General features: G+C 47.3%; 1 protein-coding gene and 1 long non-coding RNA gene across 5 annotated transcripts in view; one reads left to right on the top strand and one right to left on the bottom strand.

Annotated features, from left to right (window-relative positions):
• Positions 1-7,282, bottom strand: part of BRD4 (bromodomain containing 4) — a 96,158-nt gene extending 88,876 nt beyond the window's left edge. For 2 of the 3 annotated variants that reach the window (XM_078358978.1, XM_035285992.3), the window contains exon 1: positions 7,047-7,282. The gene's annotated coding sequence lies outside the window, so the exon portion shown is untranslated. Of the gene's footprint in view, positions 1-6,580; positions 6,904-7,046 lie in introns of those variants that run through there. The other variant, XM_035285995.3, reaches the window with a different exon arrangement.
• A 65-nt stretch (positions 7,283-7,347) lies between these two features.
• LOC144580721 (uncharacterized) overlaps positions 7,348-17,618 on the top strand; it is a 31,919-nt gene continuing 21,648 nt past the window's right edge. For both annotated transcript variants that reach the window (XR_013530735.1, XR_013530736.1), the window contains exon 1: positions 7,348-12,677. This is a non-coding gene — a long non-coding RNA (uncharacterized LOC144580721). The remainder of the gene's footprint in view (positions 12,678-17,618) is intronic.

A 17,618-nucleotide genomic window follows, 5' to 3' on the forward strand; every position in this document is an offset into this window, starting at 1 on the left:
AAATACGGAAAGATGTTTCCGTGTTCCGGAAAAACTCTGGCCCACCAGTGACTTGTGGCTCCCTGACAGATGTCTTTGTGTTCAAATAACTAGGTTTCCATAAGATGGGTAAGTTACATTTTAGGCTTGAGAATACACTGGGCCAGTTTTCTCTGCTGGATCATTTCCCCGAACTCTGCAGCAAACATCCCAGGGTGGATGCCCCCAAAGCTGCCCATTATCACCACTTTTAATCTCATCATCAGATAAAAACAAACTCAATCCCTCTTTCAAGCATCTCTTCCATTGGTATCCACTTACAGCTCACTTGGAAGACGCACCTGTAAAAAGCACCTCCGAAGGCAACTGGTGGACCGTAGTGTCACCCAGTGCCATGCCCTGGATCAGCTGATGCATCTTCCTGGCTGCCAGCAACTCTACTAGGATACCTGGCTTCCTCTTCCCACTTCTATTCTTCACTTTGGGTAAGGACAGCAGTAGCTAACCTTGAGAGGGCACAGCACTGTTGCCAAGACTTGTGCTTGTGTGTCCTCTGAAGCACGGTCTCATTTTACCCTCATCTGAAAGATGGGCCAATGAAACTCTGGGAATGCTGAGTGACAGACTGAAAGTCACAGAGTGGGTAGCAGGGCCAAGATTCTAACCGAGGCCTGAATATGCTGTACTGGTGTTATCAGTCTTTGGAGCAGCACAGCAAAAATAAGATAGGACTGAATGCCAAGAGGCTGCTCAAGCCCTCCAGGGTCACACTCCCTAGAGCATTCCAGTAACACTGGGCTCATAGTGCCAGGTCAGGAGACTTGATTTCAGGAAACAAAGTCCAACTCTGGGCAGGAGAGGGTAGAAAAGTCAAAGGGCAAGAGCTGAGAGACTCTTCTACTTCATCACATCAAAAAAAAAAAAAAAAAAAAAAACTTTTTGTTTTCATACATCATCATTTCTGGGGGGAAAAAATGTTTAAAATCTCACCCCTATAAACAAGACACTGCCTGGAGAAATGAAAATACATACAACCTTTCCAGAAAATAATTTAAATCAAATTTTCAAAAATATACACCCATTGATCTAGTGACACCCCCTAATTCTAAGACGAAAAAAAGAGAAAACTTGGCAATGCCCAAAAATACCAGAATTAAATTATGGTACATTCACAGGATGGCTAAGCAGCCAGTTAAAATGGAACATTTTGGAAATGTTCACAATATAGCATTTAATAAAAAAAGCCAGAAGGCCAGGAGACGCTGGGTGCAGTGGCTCACGCCTGTAATCCCAACACTTTGGGAGGCTGAGGTGAGCGATCACCTGAGGTCAGAAGTTCGAGACCAGCGCGGCCAACATGGTGAAACTCCACCTCTACTAAAAATACAAAAATTAGCTGAGCACGGTGGTAGGTGCCTGTAGTCCCAGCTACTCGGAAGGCAAAGGTTGCAGTAAGCCAATCTCTCCGTGGATGACAAAGCACGACTCCAGTATGGGTAACAGAGCTACTACTGTCTCAAAAAAATAAATATTAAAAATTAAATAAAAAACTTCAGTAAAGATACAGAAAAATGACTGGAAGAAAATGGAATTAAGAGACAATTTCTACCATCATTTTAACATTCTATATTTTCCAAATGCCTTAAAATGACCATGCATACTTTTGTTTAAAGAAAAAAAAAAATCTTACGATCTCCTTTTCAAATGATCAACCAACCAACCAACATTCCCCTTCAGGGCATGGACAAGAATGAGACAGATGGCTGCTTTGCCCTAACCCTGACACTGGACTCTTTTCCTCTACTTCTTCGGAGTGGAATGTATCCCATGAATTAGGCTGGGACATGTGGATATGGTTTAATTGAGGTGGGTAGCTTGTTCAGACTGAAAACAAATTGCTTTAAAACATTACCCTTTATAATAATAGAAGTGCCAGTATGGTGTGCATCTTCGAGGCTGTTCTCTATGGAGTAGTGTTTCAAACTGTTCTGTAACCATGCACAATTTAAAAAACCAAACCATGCAGGCAGTAGGATTACAACATGTCAAACTGCTGATACCTATCCTTGCAGTTCCATTTCCTCATTCATTTAAATAGTTACTCAGTATCCCGTTAAGCTTTAATTTTAACCCTTCTACCTAAGTACTAGAAAAACCAATGCCATTAAAAAGTCACTGTCCATCCTCAAAAACTTAAACGTAGACATATGATCCAGCTATTCCACTCCCAGATATATCTGTCCCAGAGAAAAATGTGTACATGGCCAGGTGTGGTGGCTCACGCCTGTAATCTCAGCACTTTGGGAGGCCGAGGTGGGATCACCTGAGGTCTGGAGTTCAAGACCAGCCCAACCAACATGGAGAAACCCCATCTCTACTAAAAATACAAAATTAGCCAGGCATGGTGGCGCATGCCTGTCATCCCAGCTACTCTGGAGGCTGAGGCAGGAGAAATCACTTGAACCCAGGAGGCAGAGGTTGCACTGAGCTGAGATCGCGCCACTCCACTCCAGCCTGGGCAACGAGAACATAACACCGTCTCAAAAAATAAATAAAATCTGTACACAAAAGGCCACACACTATGGCTCACAACTGTAATCCCAGCACTTTGGGAGGCCAAGGCAGATGTATGACTTGAGCGCACAAGCTCAAGACAAGCCTGGCCAACATGGTGAAACAGTCTCTACTAAAAATACAAAAATCAGCCGGGCATGGTGGCCATCACCTATAATCCCAACTACTTGGGAGGCTGAGATTCTGCCACTGCAATCCAGCCTGGGAGACAGAGAGAAAACCCCATCTCAAAAAAAAAAAAAAAAGTACACAAATGTGTTTTAACAGCACTATTCAAAGTTACCAAAAAGTGAAAACAACTCAAATGTTCACCACTAATGAATGGGTAAACAAAATGCAGCACAGCCATATAATAAAATATTCAGTTATAAAAATGAATGAAGTACTGATTCATGCTACACATCATGAACTTTTTGAAGACAGTACAGTCAGTGAAAGATGCCAGGCACAAAAAGTTACATATTGTAGGATTGCTAAAATATCCAGAGCCGGCAGATGTATAGAGACAGAGAATATATGAGTGGTTTCCAGGGGCTAAGAGGGCAGGAGGGTGGGGAATGACATGTAATGAATTTCTTTTGGGGGGTGGAAATGTCCTTAAATTGGTTGCAGTGATGGCTGCAAATCTCTGTGAATATATTCAAGAATTGATGACTGTATCATATATAATACAATGTTTATGATATTCAGTAAACGTGGGGATTGAACACACTAATAATAAAGACTATACATATTAAAGTCATTATACAAACATCTTACAGACAGGCCAATCATGCACACACAAAATCAAAATATTTTAAAAAATCACATTTTTAAGTGATCAGGTTTTTACTGACAACATGAGATTCACATTAAGAAATGCTACCTATGTGTGTATCACGCACTTCATCTCCCTCTTAAAAATACTTTTTGCAGGTGAGGGTTGCACCACAGCCCAAAGCCACTCACCCCACTTCAAACTGTTAAGTGGGAAATGTACAGTAGTGCATGGAAACACTGCACGCCAGGCTGCTCCGACTAGTAATAAGCTTACTGCAATTCCAAGAGACCTCGTCGTCATCTTAGTTAAAACTCACATTCCTTGTAAGTCACTACTGAACAATTACTTTCACGGCTAACAACATTTTCGAAGAGGGATTTGGCATTATAGCATGCAAAATTCTTGCATGCTCAATTATTTCTCCAGTTTATACTCACTGAAAGACTATTTAAGGTGCTACTTCCAGGAATAAGATACAAAAGAAAAAAATAGGCAAAGCCAAGCAAACAAAACCCTGTCCTCATCAAACTTATATTCCGTTTTTTTTTTTTTTTGAGACGGAGTCACGCTCTGTTGCCCAGGCTGGAGTGCAATGGCGAGATCCTGACTCACAGAAACCTCCGCCTCCCGGGTTCAAGGGACTCTCCTGCCTTAGCTCCCAAGTAGCTGGAATTATAGGCGCCTGCCACCACGCCCGGCTAATTTTGTATTTTTAGTAGCGATAGGGTTTCCCCATGTTGGTAAGGCTGGTCTTGAACTCCCGACCTCATGGGATCCACTCGCCTTGCTGCCTCGGCCTCCCACAGTGCTGGAATTACAGGTGTGAGCCACAGCTCCCAGCCCATCTTTTTCTTTTGAGTTTACAAGAAAATTTTATCTTTCCAAACTCGTCTCTTATGTATTAAATGTTAGCACTAACAAGGAATTCCCCCACAATTCTCACCTTGCAAATGTATTCTTCTCTAAATACTAAAAAACACAAAGATTTATAAAACATTAGGAGCCGCCTCCAATGACAAGCTTATTTTTGCTTTTTACCGATTTGCCAGGACCATAAAGACAAACATGCTCTAATCTACAAGTTTATTCAAAATCAGAAACCAAAACCTTTCACATTCACAAAACAAGACAGACATTAGGTTGTCAGAAGCAGATTTAACCGCCCAGGGTCTTCAAATCACTGAGGTGCCAAATGGTTTTTTGCTTTAAAAACAGAACAAAATTCAATCTCTCTCTCAAATCTGTAATTCTCAAGTCATTCAATAACCTGAATTGTGAAACAAGAAAATAGTTACCCTCAGCTCCTAAAGCAAAACTGCGATTTAGTACAAAGATCACAATTGGCAAAAAGGCAACTTTTGGAAACAAAGTCTAAATTCCTTTAAACAATTCAATAATTTAGTGGAAATTTTACTAAGTGGCCAGTGAGTCTCTTAAAATTCTTAGCTACCCTGCCCTGCTGTCAACCAGACTAGGGAAGCTAGGCATACAGCACCCAGGAAAAGCCGAACCATCCTTAAAATGCAACAGCTATCTTCCTATCTTGCATATGTAGGCAAGGTTCCTTATCTTCAGCAATTCCACTGGGCAAGATACACGGAGGTGGAAGTTAAGGCCAACTAAAGCCATTCTAAGACCAGCTTATTCCAGCTTGAGCCTTTAGATAACTATGTTTCCTACTAAAGTCAGATGTATGGAGGATAACAGAGACAGCAATACATTTTGTTTCAGGTTAGGCTTTGCCTTCTCCATTTGATCAATGGAAACCATGAGTGGTTTATCTTTCCCAGGTTCAAGTTTTTTGGGGGAAGCAGTTGGTTATCTACAACCCATCAGTGGAAAGATAATCCCCACCCAAAATGAACAGAAAGAAATGTTTTATTATACTGGCGGCCTGGCGAGGTAGCTCACGCCGGTAATCTTAACACTTTGAAAGTCTGAGGCGGAAGGCATCTGAAATCAGGAGTTCGAGACCAGCCTGACCAACATGGCGAAACCCCGTCTCTACCAAAAATACAAAAATTAGCTGGGCATGGTGGCAGGCGCCTGTAATCCAGGCACTGAGGAGGCTGAGGCAGGAGAATCGCTTGAACCGGGGAGGCAGAGGTTGCAGTGATCGCGCCACTGCACTACAGCCTGGGCGACAGACTCCCTCCATCCCACCCCCCCACCCCCGCACCGCGAAAGTATTGGCAAGGTCATAAAACAGATTGTGCCACCAAAAACCTTCCTGAAATTGAAAACACATTGATAAATCCTTTTCAATATTGCTTTCTTTACAACTTCTAAAGACTACAAATTCCTAGGAATTTGTAGGAATCTTCACAGCTCCATTCATTTAAAAAAGAAAAAAGAAAAACTCCTAACCATTATTAGAGCCTCAGAGCCACTGGCTTAGAGGTAAACTGCGACTTGGTTTTTGGAACCACGGACTGTTACAGTGCCGTCGAAGGTAAGCAAAGACATTCCAATCCTCGTGGGGCACAGATTCCTAAGGGTCACTTGCAACCAACACACACACACACACACACACACACACACACACACACAGAAATGAGCCCAATGACAAGACCAGAAACCTTACCAGGCTGCACGAAACGTAAACAAGCAAATAAAAATCTTAAAAAATCAAGCGTGGTCTTGAGCAAAAGGCAGGTCAGTCACCCAACTGAAGCACATGACTCATGCACGGGCCTGAAGTATTTACACAGTCCACTACACCAGATGGGGGTTTCCCATCTTCATGAAAGGCCAAGCCTTGGTGGCATCTCAGCCGGTGAAGGCAAGCCATTTCCGTTTGGGAGGAAGGGGATCATTTTATTTCGCTGAATCACAACTCCCCTACGTCCCCACCCCAAACCACCACCACAGCCACACACGACACTGCAAATAAAAGAGGCCGTTGCAAGGACGCCGGCGAGCACCGACGGAGCAAAACAAAGCGCCCAGCAAGGGGCCACCAGGCTGGGAGTGGGTGCGTCAGGAGGGCCAAGTTCATCCCCCCAGGGCACCGCTCCCGCCCTCTGGGGTCTGTCCTCAGACCGGCATGAAGTGGCAATCACCTCCTTCCGGAGAGAACCTGGCCCTTTCTCCACAGGGCTCCCGGGACCACCGGGAAGGTGAGGTGATGGGGGCGGGGGCGAGGTGCCCCGGTCCAGGCAAAAGGACCTGAGTGCTAGAGTGAGAGCGCGTCGGGCCCGCGCCCGCCTACGGGACCGCACACGGGGACAGCGGCGCTCGCGGGCCCCGCGCCAGGCCCGGACTTACCCGGGCCGGGCGCGCCGCAAATCCCGCGGCAGTCGCTTCCTCCTCCTCCTCCGCCTCCTCCTCCTCCTCCTCACTTGACAAAATGGCGGCGGCAGGAAGTGCCGGGCGCCTCGGCCCGCCCCCAACCCGCCCCCGGTCGCCCGCCCAGCCGCGGCGCCCGCGCCCTCAGCCCGAACCCCACCGGCCAGCCCGAGTCCGGGTCCGACGGCACCAACGGCGGGGCGGCCACGAGCGACCCCGCCGCCCTGAGGCAAGCGACGCAGGCCGTCCTGGCCCGGCGCGAGAAGCGCGGGTGGCCAGCAGGCCCGAGCCCGCGTAGCCCCGGCCTCCCCGCCCCCGCGCCGCGCCGATGGCGTAGGTGGCGGCGCACCGGCCCCATTACGCAATGCAGGTTACGCGGGCCGCGCCGCGAGCCCCCGCCGGCCGCCCCGCGCCGTCCGCCGCCCCGAACGGCACCAGTCCTCACCTGAGACGCTAGGCCGCACGCCGCCCCCGCCGGCCGTCAGCCCGCTGCCGTCGCCCGCTCCCCGGGCTGCCTGAGCGGCGCCGCGGCCCGCCCGCCGCTCCGCCGAGCTCACAGGCCGCGCTCGCCCGCGGGCACTGCCGGCAGCCGCCGTCGCCGCCGCCGCCACCGCTTCGGCTCTTCGGCTGCGGGAGAGCAGAACAAACAGCCCTGCCGCCGCCGCCGCCGCCGCCGCCGCCGCCAGCGCACTGACGTCACCGCGCACGCTGCGCGCGCGCCTCGCGCCGCTGCCGCCGCCCGTTGTGCGCACCCCGCCCCCGTGCCCAGCGCGAACGAGCTCCGGAAAAACAGTGGCTGCGAGGTGAGTGGGGGACCCCCAGTCTGAACGATGAAGCGGGCTGGGGGAAACGCGCGGAGTGCAGACTGGGCCTGTGGGAAAGGATCTGAAGCCTGAGAGAGATCTCCAAAATACTGAGAAATGTCTGAAGACAGACCCTCACAGGGAGGGAGGACGGTGAGGAGGAACCCCAAAGACTCATGGTGGAGGCGGAGGACAGAGCCCAGTCTGAGGGAGGACTCCAGGTGGGGAGGCTGAGACGAGAGAGCTGCGATGGGGGCGCCGGGGCTGGGGTGAAATGGAGGAAAGGAGATGAGAGAAGTCTGCAAGCAAGGCCAAGACTGCCCCTGGGATCTAAAGGTGCAGCGAGGTAGCACCTTTCCTCTTTTATATCCCCCTGCTGACCTTCTTCCAATCTACCCTTTTTCTTTTTTAAAGTGACATGGTCTTGCTCTGTCCCCCAGGCTGGAGTGCAGTGGTACGATCAAAGTTAACTGCAGCCTCAAGCGATCCTCCTGCTTCAGCTTCCCAGGTAGCTGAGACTACAGGTGTGCACCACCACACCCAGCTAACTATTTTTTGTAAAGACGGGGTCTCACTATGTTGCTCCGGCTGGTCTCTGTCTCGTGGGCTCAAGTGATCCTTCTGCCTCGGCTTCCCAAAGTGCTGGGATTACAGGCATGAGCCACCACACCCTGCTCTTCCCATCCTTAAGACTCAACCCTGTGATCCCAGGAATGGTGGCTCAGGCCTGTAATCCTAGCGCTTTGGGAGGCCTAGGCAGGCAGATGGCTTGAGGCCAGGGGTTGGAGAACCTTGCCTCTACTAAAAATACAAAAATTAACCTGGTGTGGTGGTGCATGCCTGTACTCCCAGCTACTCAGGAGGCTAAGGCAGGAGAATCACTTTAACCTGGCAGGCAGAGGTTGTGCAGTGAGCCGAGATCATGCCACTGCACTCTAGCCTGGGCGACAGAGCGAGATTCTGTCTCAAAAAAAGAAAAGCCCAGCGCGGTGGCTCGCGACTGTAATCCCAGCAGTTTGGGATGCTGAGGTGGGTGGATCATGAGATCATACCAACTAATGCTATGAAACCCCATCTCTACTAAAAATAGAAAAAAATTAGCCGGGTGTGATGGTGCACCCCTATAGTCCCAGGTACTCTGGAGGCTGAGGCAGGAAAATCAATTGAACCTGGGAGGCAGAGGTTGCAGTGAGCCGAGATTGTGCCACTGCACTCTCTAGCCTGGGTGACAGATCAAGACTCTCTATTAAAAAAAAAAAAGGCGGCCAGGTGTGGTGGCTCAAGCCTGTAATCCCAGCAGTTTGGGAGGCCGAGGCGGGTGGATCACAAGGTCAACAGATCGAGACCATCCTGGTCAACATGGTGAAATCCCATCTCTACTAAAAATACAAAAAATTAGCTGGGCATGGTGAAGCGTGCCTGTAATCCCAGCTACTCAGGAGGCTGAGGCGGGAAAATTGCTTGAACCCAGGAGGCAGAGGTTGCAGTGAGCCAAGATCTCACCATCGCACTCCAGCCTGGGTAACAAGAGCGAAACTCCGTCTCCAAAAAAAAAGAGAAAAAAAAAGGCTCAACCCGAAGTCAGCTCTCCAGGGTGTATGTGATTCCTCTACATGTGAGTCCGAGGTAAAAAAAATAATCACACAACCTCTTCTGGGGCATGCAAAGCACCCCACCTGGCCACGTGGGTCCAATAAATATGGGGTAGTTTTGAGATCCCTGAAAGGAAGAAGTTAGGCATAGGTCTCTTGCAGCTTAAAATTATTCTGTGAAGGACAGACCGTGTATATGACGCGGTCCCATAAGATTAAAATGGAACTGAGAGAAGCTGAAGATGGTCCTTTAGGAGCAGATGAGGATTGCAGCTCTCAGTGAAAGCGCAGAGGGTAAGTGGACACCGCATTTCCAGACGGATCTTTATTGCCCACAGACCAGGAGATTTCCAGGCGGAGGAGCCCCACGGGTCGCCAGCGCGGCTGTTTTGGCCGGTGCGGTGGTTCTCCGTACAAAATACACTGGTCTGGTTGCCCTTTTAAGCTGGCAGTTGGAGCTCTGAGAAGGCAGATTCACCATTCATCTGATTAAACAGGGGTCCGAAACAGGGAGCCAGGCCAGGAGATTCCCGGGCAGCACCGTTGTTTCAGCTGGCACAGGGGGTCGCCACATGGGAAATCACACAGATCCCGGTGCCCTTTCAGCAGGCGACTGGAACACTTGGGAGAGAGTCAACCGTTCAACTTAAAAAAAAAAAAAAAAAAAAGGCTCCGAGGCAGGGAGCCAGGTGATCAGACTTGGTGGGTCCCACCCCCACAAAAACAAAAACACAAAAAAATTATTCTGTGAAATTTTTCAAATCTGGAAATGTAACCACTTCTCCTTCCTTTTACATATATATAATCCTGTCTCTATCTCTCTCTCTCTCCGCCCCCTGCCCCGCCATATGGAGGGAGAGAGAGACAGGGACAGGATCTTGCTCTGTCACCCAGGCTGGAGTGCAGGCCAAATCATAGCTCACTGTAACCTCAAACTCTCACTCTCAAGTGATCTTCCCACCTCAGCCTCCAGAATAGCTGGGACCACAGGCATGTGCCACCATGCCCAGCTAATTTTTGTATTTTTGTAGAGAGGAGGTCTCACCATGTTGCCCTGGCTGGTCTTGAACTACTGGGCTCAAGCAATCCACCTCCCTCAGCCTCCCAAAGTTGCTGGGACACAGGTGTGAGCTACCACACCCAGCCCACTCACTTAATTCTCATCTTTTAAAAATGGAAAGCAGGCTGGATAAGGTGGCTCATGCCTATAATCCCAGTGCTTTGGAAGGCCAAGGCGAGTGGATCACTTTAGTAGGTCAGGAGGTTGAGACCAGCCTGGCTAACATGGTGAAACCTTGGCTCTACTAAAAATACAAAAATTAAGCCAGGCGCAATGGCTCACGCCTGTAATCCCAGCACTTTGGGAGGCTGAGGCAGGCAGATCCCCTGAGGTTGGGAGTTTGAGACCAGCCTGACCAACTTGGAGAAACCCCATCTCTACTAAAAATATAAAATTAGCCAGGTGTGGTGGTGCATGCCTGTAATCCCAGCTACTTGGGAGGCTGAGGCAGGAGAAGTTCTTGAACCCGGGAAGTGGAGGTTGTGGTATGTCAAGATCGCACCATTGCACTGCAGCCTGGGCAACAAGAGCAAAACTCCATCTCAAAAAAAAAAAAAAAAAATAGGCAGGTGTGGTGGCAGGCACTAGTAATCTCAGAAACTCAGGAGACTAAGGCAGAAGTCACTTGAACCTGGGAGGTGGAGGTTGCAGTGACCCAAGATTGCGCCACTGCACATCAACCTGGGCAATGGAGTGAGACTCTGTTTCAAAAAAAAAAAAAAAAAAGGCCAGGCACGGTGGCTCATGCCTGTAATCCCAGCACTTTGGGAGGCCAAGGCAGGTGGATTACCTGAGGTCAGGAATTTGAGACCAGCCTGGCCAACATGGTGAAAACCCATCTCTACCAAAAAGACCAAAAATACCAAAAAAATTAGCCGGACGTGGTGTTGCATGCCTGTAATCCCAGCTACTCTGGAGGTTGAGAATTAGATCAACGTGGGAGGCGGAGGTTGCAGTGAGCGGAGATCATGCCACTGCACTCCAGCCTGGGTGACAAGGTGAAACACTGTCTCAAAAAAAAAAAAACAGTCTACATGGTATTTTCTTTTTTCAAGTCCAAGTAATGAAACATTTCCTTATGGCCCCTGGTTTCAGAATATATTGATACAATAGGATACCAGTAAAATAGTTTCTTTTTTTTTTTTTGTCACCCAGTCTGGAGTACAGTTGTGCAATCACAGCTCACTACAACCTCCGGCCTCCCAGGTTCAAGCAATTCTCCTGTCAGCCTCCTGAGTAGCTGGGACCACAGGCACATGCCACCACACCCAGCTAATTTTTGTATTTTTAGTAGAGACAGGGTTTCACCATATTGGCCAAGATGGTCTCCATCTCTTGACCTCGTGCCCTCCTGCCTTGGCCTCCCAAAGTGCTGGGATTACAGATGTGAACCACTGCCCCCAGCCAAATTGTTTCTTTTCTATCATGTGTTTGCTCATGTTTAACCAGAGATAATCATAAATCACTAATGGGTCCTAAGCAAAGTTAAAAATTAAATTTTTTTCATTCATTCATTTATCTATTTATTAATTTATTCATTTATGACAGGGTCTTGCTCTGTTGCCCAGGCTCAAGTACAGTGTTGCATTCATGGTTCACTACAGCCTTGACCTTCTGGGCTCATGCGATCCTCCCACCTCAGCCTCCCAAGTAGCTGGGACTATAGTCATGTGCCACCACACCCAGCTAATGTTTTAAATTTTTTGCAATTGGCTGGGTGCAGAGGCTCACACCTGTAATCCCAGTACTTTGGGAAGCTGAGGCGGGTGGCTCACTTGAGGTCAGGAGTTTGAGACTAGCTTAGCCAACATGGTGAAACCCCATCTCTACTAAAAATACAAAAGTTAGAAAAAAAAAATTAGAGCCCAGGCATGATGGCTCACGCTTATAATCCCAGCACTTTGGGAGGCCAAGGCAGGTGCATCACCTGAGATGAGGAGTTCAAGACCAGCCTGGCCAACATGGTGAAACCCCATCTCTACTAAAAAATTAGCCGGGTACAGTAGCAGTTGCCTGTAATCCCAGCTACTCTGGAGGCTGAGGCAAGAAAATCACTTGAACCTGGGAGGCAGAGGTTGCAGTGAGTGGAGATTGCGCCATTGCACTCCAGCCTGGGCAACAACAGCGAAACTCCATTTCAAAAACAAAAAAAAATTAGCTGGGCATGGTGGTACACACCTGTAATCCCAGTTACTTGGGAGGCTGAGGGAGGAGAATCGCTTGAGCCCAAGAGGTGGAGGTTGCAGTGAGCCAAGATTGAACCACTGCACTCCCACCTGGCTGACAGAGCAAGACTCTGTCTCAAAAAAAAAAAAAAAAAAAATTGTAGTCATAAGGTCTCACTATGTTGGCCAAGCTGATCTCAAACTTTGGCCTCAAGTGATTTTCCCTTCTTGGCCTAACCCTTTATCTAACAAAGCATGAGAAAACAAATTATTACCTGTAAGAAATAAAGGATGTAATTGTAACTCGTTCATTGACACTTCCTTCTAACTCTGTATTACAGAATATTGAAATTTGTGAATATCTTCTGGCCCCTAATTTTGCACCCCTGGCAATTATGCAGAAGATGATCAGAAATGGAAAAAAGAACAGGAAGGCATCCAGGGCTGTTTGAATAGGTATTAACAACTAGTTTGTTGTTACTGGGGTTTTTGTTTGTTTTTTTAAGGAAACCAGAATGTATCCATTTTAAGCTGTCCTTCCTTGTAGTTACCTTGTCTCATTGCATTATCCACTTAATTTATCATTGTTGCTGACAATTAATGTTTTTGGAAGTAATTTGGAGCTGCTGCTTTACAAGTCACATAATAAAACCTGTCACTCTAGAGTCACAATTTTAGACAAAATTACATATCCAGGTTGATAACTAGACCCAGCTAGATGGCTTTTGGCCATTGCTACAGATTAAATCCAGCCTGGAGAGAATATTCAAGCAGTAAAGGCACTTCCAAAAGCTGTCTCCAGAAATCTTTTAGGACGACAATGTCTCATTCTTTTTGTCTTCCATAGTGCTTAGCCTAACTCCACAAAGATAGCTCCAATGTTTATCTGGTTGAGTCACTTTAACAAAAATAGTCCTGTTACTTCATGGTTCACATGTTATTTATTTCTTTATTTATGAGACAGAGTCCCGCTCTGTTGCCCAGGCTGGAGTGCAGTGGCCCAATATTGGCTTACAGCAACCTCCGCCTGCCAGGTTCAAGAGATTCTCGTGCCTCAGCCTCCCAAGTAGCTGGAATTACTGGCATGTGCCACCACGCCCAGCTAATTGTTTAGTACTTTTAGTAGAGATGGGGTTTTGTGGTGTTGGCCAGGCTGGTCTCGAACTCCTGGCCTCAGTGATCCACCTCGGCCTCCCAAAGTGCTGGGATTACAGGCGTGAGCCACTGCATTCGGCTTATTTATTAGGTTATAAAGACAAGATCTCATTCTGTCAGCCATGCTGGAGTGCAGCAGCATGATCACAGTTCCGTGTACCCTTGCCCTCCTCTACTCAAGCAATTCTCCCTGTTGTACCTGAGCGAGTCAAGGAATGCACCACACTCTGAGAATGATTTATGAGTCCTTTATTAAGTTGGCGACCGAGAGTGGCTAATGCCCAAGATTCTCTCGGCCCCGAAGAAAAAGTTAGGTGGTCTTTAATACACTAGTTTTACCAGGAAGAGGGGAACCTAGCTGAAACAAAGTTTTAACACAGGCAGAGTAAACAAAAAGTTAAAAAGAAAAACTGATATATAAGAAATAAAACAGTGCCAGGCGTGAGGAGTACAGCTGTCATGAAAGACATACAACTTATAGATAAGGCGGGCTCTGGACACTCACTGCAGCTGCATTTCCAGGCTTTGCTGATATCACTTTACTCGGCCTCTTATCAACAAAGCCATTTCTGGGTGCCCAGAGTCTGTCTGACCTTGCTTTATACTATTAGTTCCATACTTAATGGGGAGAAGATTCCTAAAATGAAGAAGCCAAGATGGAGTATGTTCAGCTCAAAAAGGCTCACATAGAGCCTGAACAGCTTTTAGTCAGGGAAAAGGAGAGTTAGTTTTAGCTGGCAAAAAGCAGGGTATCACATCCCACCTCACGCTCCTCAGTACATAGGACTATACCCATGGCCCACCACACTTTGCTGTTTTTTGAAATTTCTTCCTTTTTTTTTTTTTTTTTTTTTTTGTACCGGTAAGATTTCGCTATGTTGCCCAAGCTAGAATGCAGTGGCTATTCACAGGCACAATCACAGCTGACTACAGCCTTGAACTCCTGGGCCCCAGAAATCCTCCTACCTCAGCTTCCTTAGTCGCTGGACTTATAGCTGCCTGCCCGGCTTAGATTTTTATTCTGTGCATCAGTGTGTAGAAATAGTTGTGTTATTTAAACAAAAGGGATTATCCTATATCTGCTGCTGTTTGCATGTTTGTTTGTTTTTAGACAGGGTCTTGCTCTGTCACCCAGGCTGGAGTGCAGTGGTGTGATCTCAGCTTACTGCAACCTCTGCCTCCCGGCTTCAAGCGATTCTTGTGCCCAGCCTCCCAACCGTATTTTTTCTTTTTCTTTTCTTTTTTTTTAATTACCTTATTAGACTCAATGTTCATTGGTGGCATAGCATCCCAACTATCCAGGACTATAGATACACACCACCACACCTGGCTAATTGTTATACTTTTACTAAAGACAGGGTTTCGCCATGTTGACCAGACTGGTCTCAAACTCCTGGCCTCAAGTGATCCGCCTGCGTCGGCCTCCCAAAGTGCTGGGATTACAGGCATGAGCCACTGCACCCGTCCATCTTTTTAAATTTAATACATATAGCCCAGAACTCCTAGATCCTCCCAGTCTACCTCAGCATACCAAGTAGCTGGGACTACAGGTGCATGCCACTGTACCTGGCTGGAAGTCATTTCCCATGAATACTTGGAGATCTGCCTTATTGGAAATGATGTCAAGATCATATACAGTATGTTATCGTAGTATGACATATCTATCTCAGATAACATGGTGGCTCAGCTGAGATTGTGCCATTATACTCCAGCCTGGGCAAAAAGAGTGAAATTCTGTCCCCCCGCCCCCCAAAATAAAAAAAATCCCAGCACTTTGGGAGGCTGAGGCAGGTGGATCATTTGAGGTCAGGAATTTGAGGCCAACCTGGCCAACATTGTGAAACCCCCTCTCTACTAAAAAAATATAAAAATTGGTCAGGTACAGTGACTGACACCTGTAATCCTTGTACTTCAAGAGGCTAAGGTGGGTGGATCACAAGGTCAGGAGTTTGCGACCAGCCTGGCCAATATGGTGAAACATCATCTGTACTAAAAACTAGCTGGGTGTGGTGGTGTGCACTTATAGTCCCCGCTACTCAGGAGGCTGAAGCATGAGAATCGCTTGAACCCAGGAGGTGGAGGTTGCAGTCAGCCGAGATTGTACCACTGCACTCCAGCCTGGGGAATAGATGGAGACTGTGTCTCAAAAAAAAAAAAAAAAAATTACAAAAATTAGCCAAGTGTGGTGGCACACACCTGTAGTTCCAGCTACTCTGGAAGCTAAGGCACGAGAATTGGTTGAACCCAGGAGATGAAGGTTGCAATGAGCCGAGATTGTGCCACTGCACTCTAGCCTGGGTGATAAAGCAAGATTCTGTCTCAAAAACAACAACAACAAAAACTAAATTAAACTGAAAAAGGAAGGGAAAAGAAAACCTGGAGTTGTCCCTTTGACTACATACATGTAGATCTGTAAGAAAATAAGGTAGATATCCAGGGAATGGGGGAATGGGTACTGTTGAAAAAGGAATGTCCCACGAGTGTTATCATGGCAAAACTGGAGTAGTCTACAGTATTACCCAGCATGCTGTTGGCATTGTTGTAAGCGAACAAGTTAAGGGCAAGATTCTTGCCAAGAGAATTCATGTACATACTGACTACATTAGTAACCCTAAGAGCTGAGACAGCTTCAAAAGGCCTGAAGGAAAATGATCAGAAAAAGAAGGAAGCCAAAGAGAAAGGTACCTAGGTTCAACAGAAGTGCTAGCCTGCTTCACTCAGAGAAGCACACTTTGTGATAACCAGTGGAAGGGAGCCTGAGCCACCCAAACCTATTCCCTGTTAATTCATGGCTTAATAGATGTGAAAAAACAAAAATAGTCCAGGCATGGTGGCTCGTGCCTGTAATCCCAGCACTTTGGGAGGCCAAGGCAGGCAGATCATGAGGTCAAGAGTTTGAGACCAGCCTGACCAACATGGTGAAACCCATCTCTACTAAAAATACAAAAAAATGGCTGGGCATGGTGGCGAGCTGCAGTAATCCCAGCTACTCAGGAGGCTGAGGCAGAATCACTTGAACCAAGGAGGCAGAGGTTGCAGTGAGCTGAGATTACGCTATTGCACTCCAGCCTGGGTGACAGAGTGAGACTCCATCTCAAAAAAAAAAAAAAGAAAGAAAAGGAAAAGCAAGGATTAATATATATAGCATGGTCAGCTTTGAAAATGCCAGAGAGGCCAGATGTGGTAGCTCACTCCTGTAAAGCCAGCACTTTGGAAGGCTGAGGTGGGTGGATCACTTGAATCCAGGAGTTTGAGACCAGCCTGGCCAACATGGCTAAATGCCATCTCTACAGAAAATACAAAAGAAATTAGCTAGGTATTGTGGCACATGCCTGTCATCCCAGGGATGCTGGGGCGGGAGGATCACCAGAATCTGGGAGGCAGACATTGCAGTGAGCCGAGACTGAGCTGCCTTCACTCCAATCTGGGCGACAGAGTAAGACCCTGTCTCCAAAAAGAAAAAAGAGGCTGGGCTCAGTGGCTCACACCTGTAATCGCAGTACTTTGGAATCCTCCAACTGAGGCAGGGGGATTACTTGGGGTCAGGAGTTTAAGACCAGCCTAGCCAACATAGTGAAACCCCATCTCTACAAAAAAAAGTAAAGAATTAGGCCACACATGGTAGCACACTGGTAGTCCCAGCTATTCAGGAGGCTGAGGTAGAAGTATCACTTGAGCCCAAGAGTTTGAGGTTGCAGTGAGTTATGATTATGCTACTACCCTCAAGACTGGGTGACAGAGTGTGACCCCTATTTTTTTTTTTTTAGACATAGTTTCACTCTTGTTACCCAGGCTGGAATGTAATGGCGTAATCTCGCCTAGGCATAATCTCGGCTCGCAATCTTTGCCTCCAGGTCCAAGCGATTCTCCTGCCTCACCCTCCTAAGCAGCTGGGATTACCAGTGTCCACCACCACTGGTAATCCCAAATACTTGCTTATTTTTCCTTACAGTTTTACTTCCCTAAAATAAACTTATAGTCTGTTTTTGTCTGCTTTGGAAATCTACATAAAAATGAGATAATTAGGTAGACACACTGGCATTGCTTGTTTTACATTCTGTAGTTTGTAAGAATCATCCAGCCTGGCCAACATGGTGAGATTCGTCTCTATCAAAAAAATTTGCTGGTCATGATGGCACATGCCTATGGTCCCAGACACTTGGGAGGATCACTTGAGTCTGGAAGGTCAAGGCTGCAGTGAGCTATGATTGCACTACTGTACTCCAGCCAGGACAACTGAGA

The sequence above is a fragment of the Callithrix jacchus genome, chromosome 22, assembly GCF_049354715.1.
Source record: "Callithrix jacchus isolate 240 chromosome 22, calJac240_pri, whole genome shotgun sequence".
Taxonomy (NCBI): domain Eukaryota; kingdom Metazoa; phylum Chordata; class Mammalia; order Primates; family Cebidae; genus Callithrix; species Callithrix jacchus.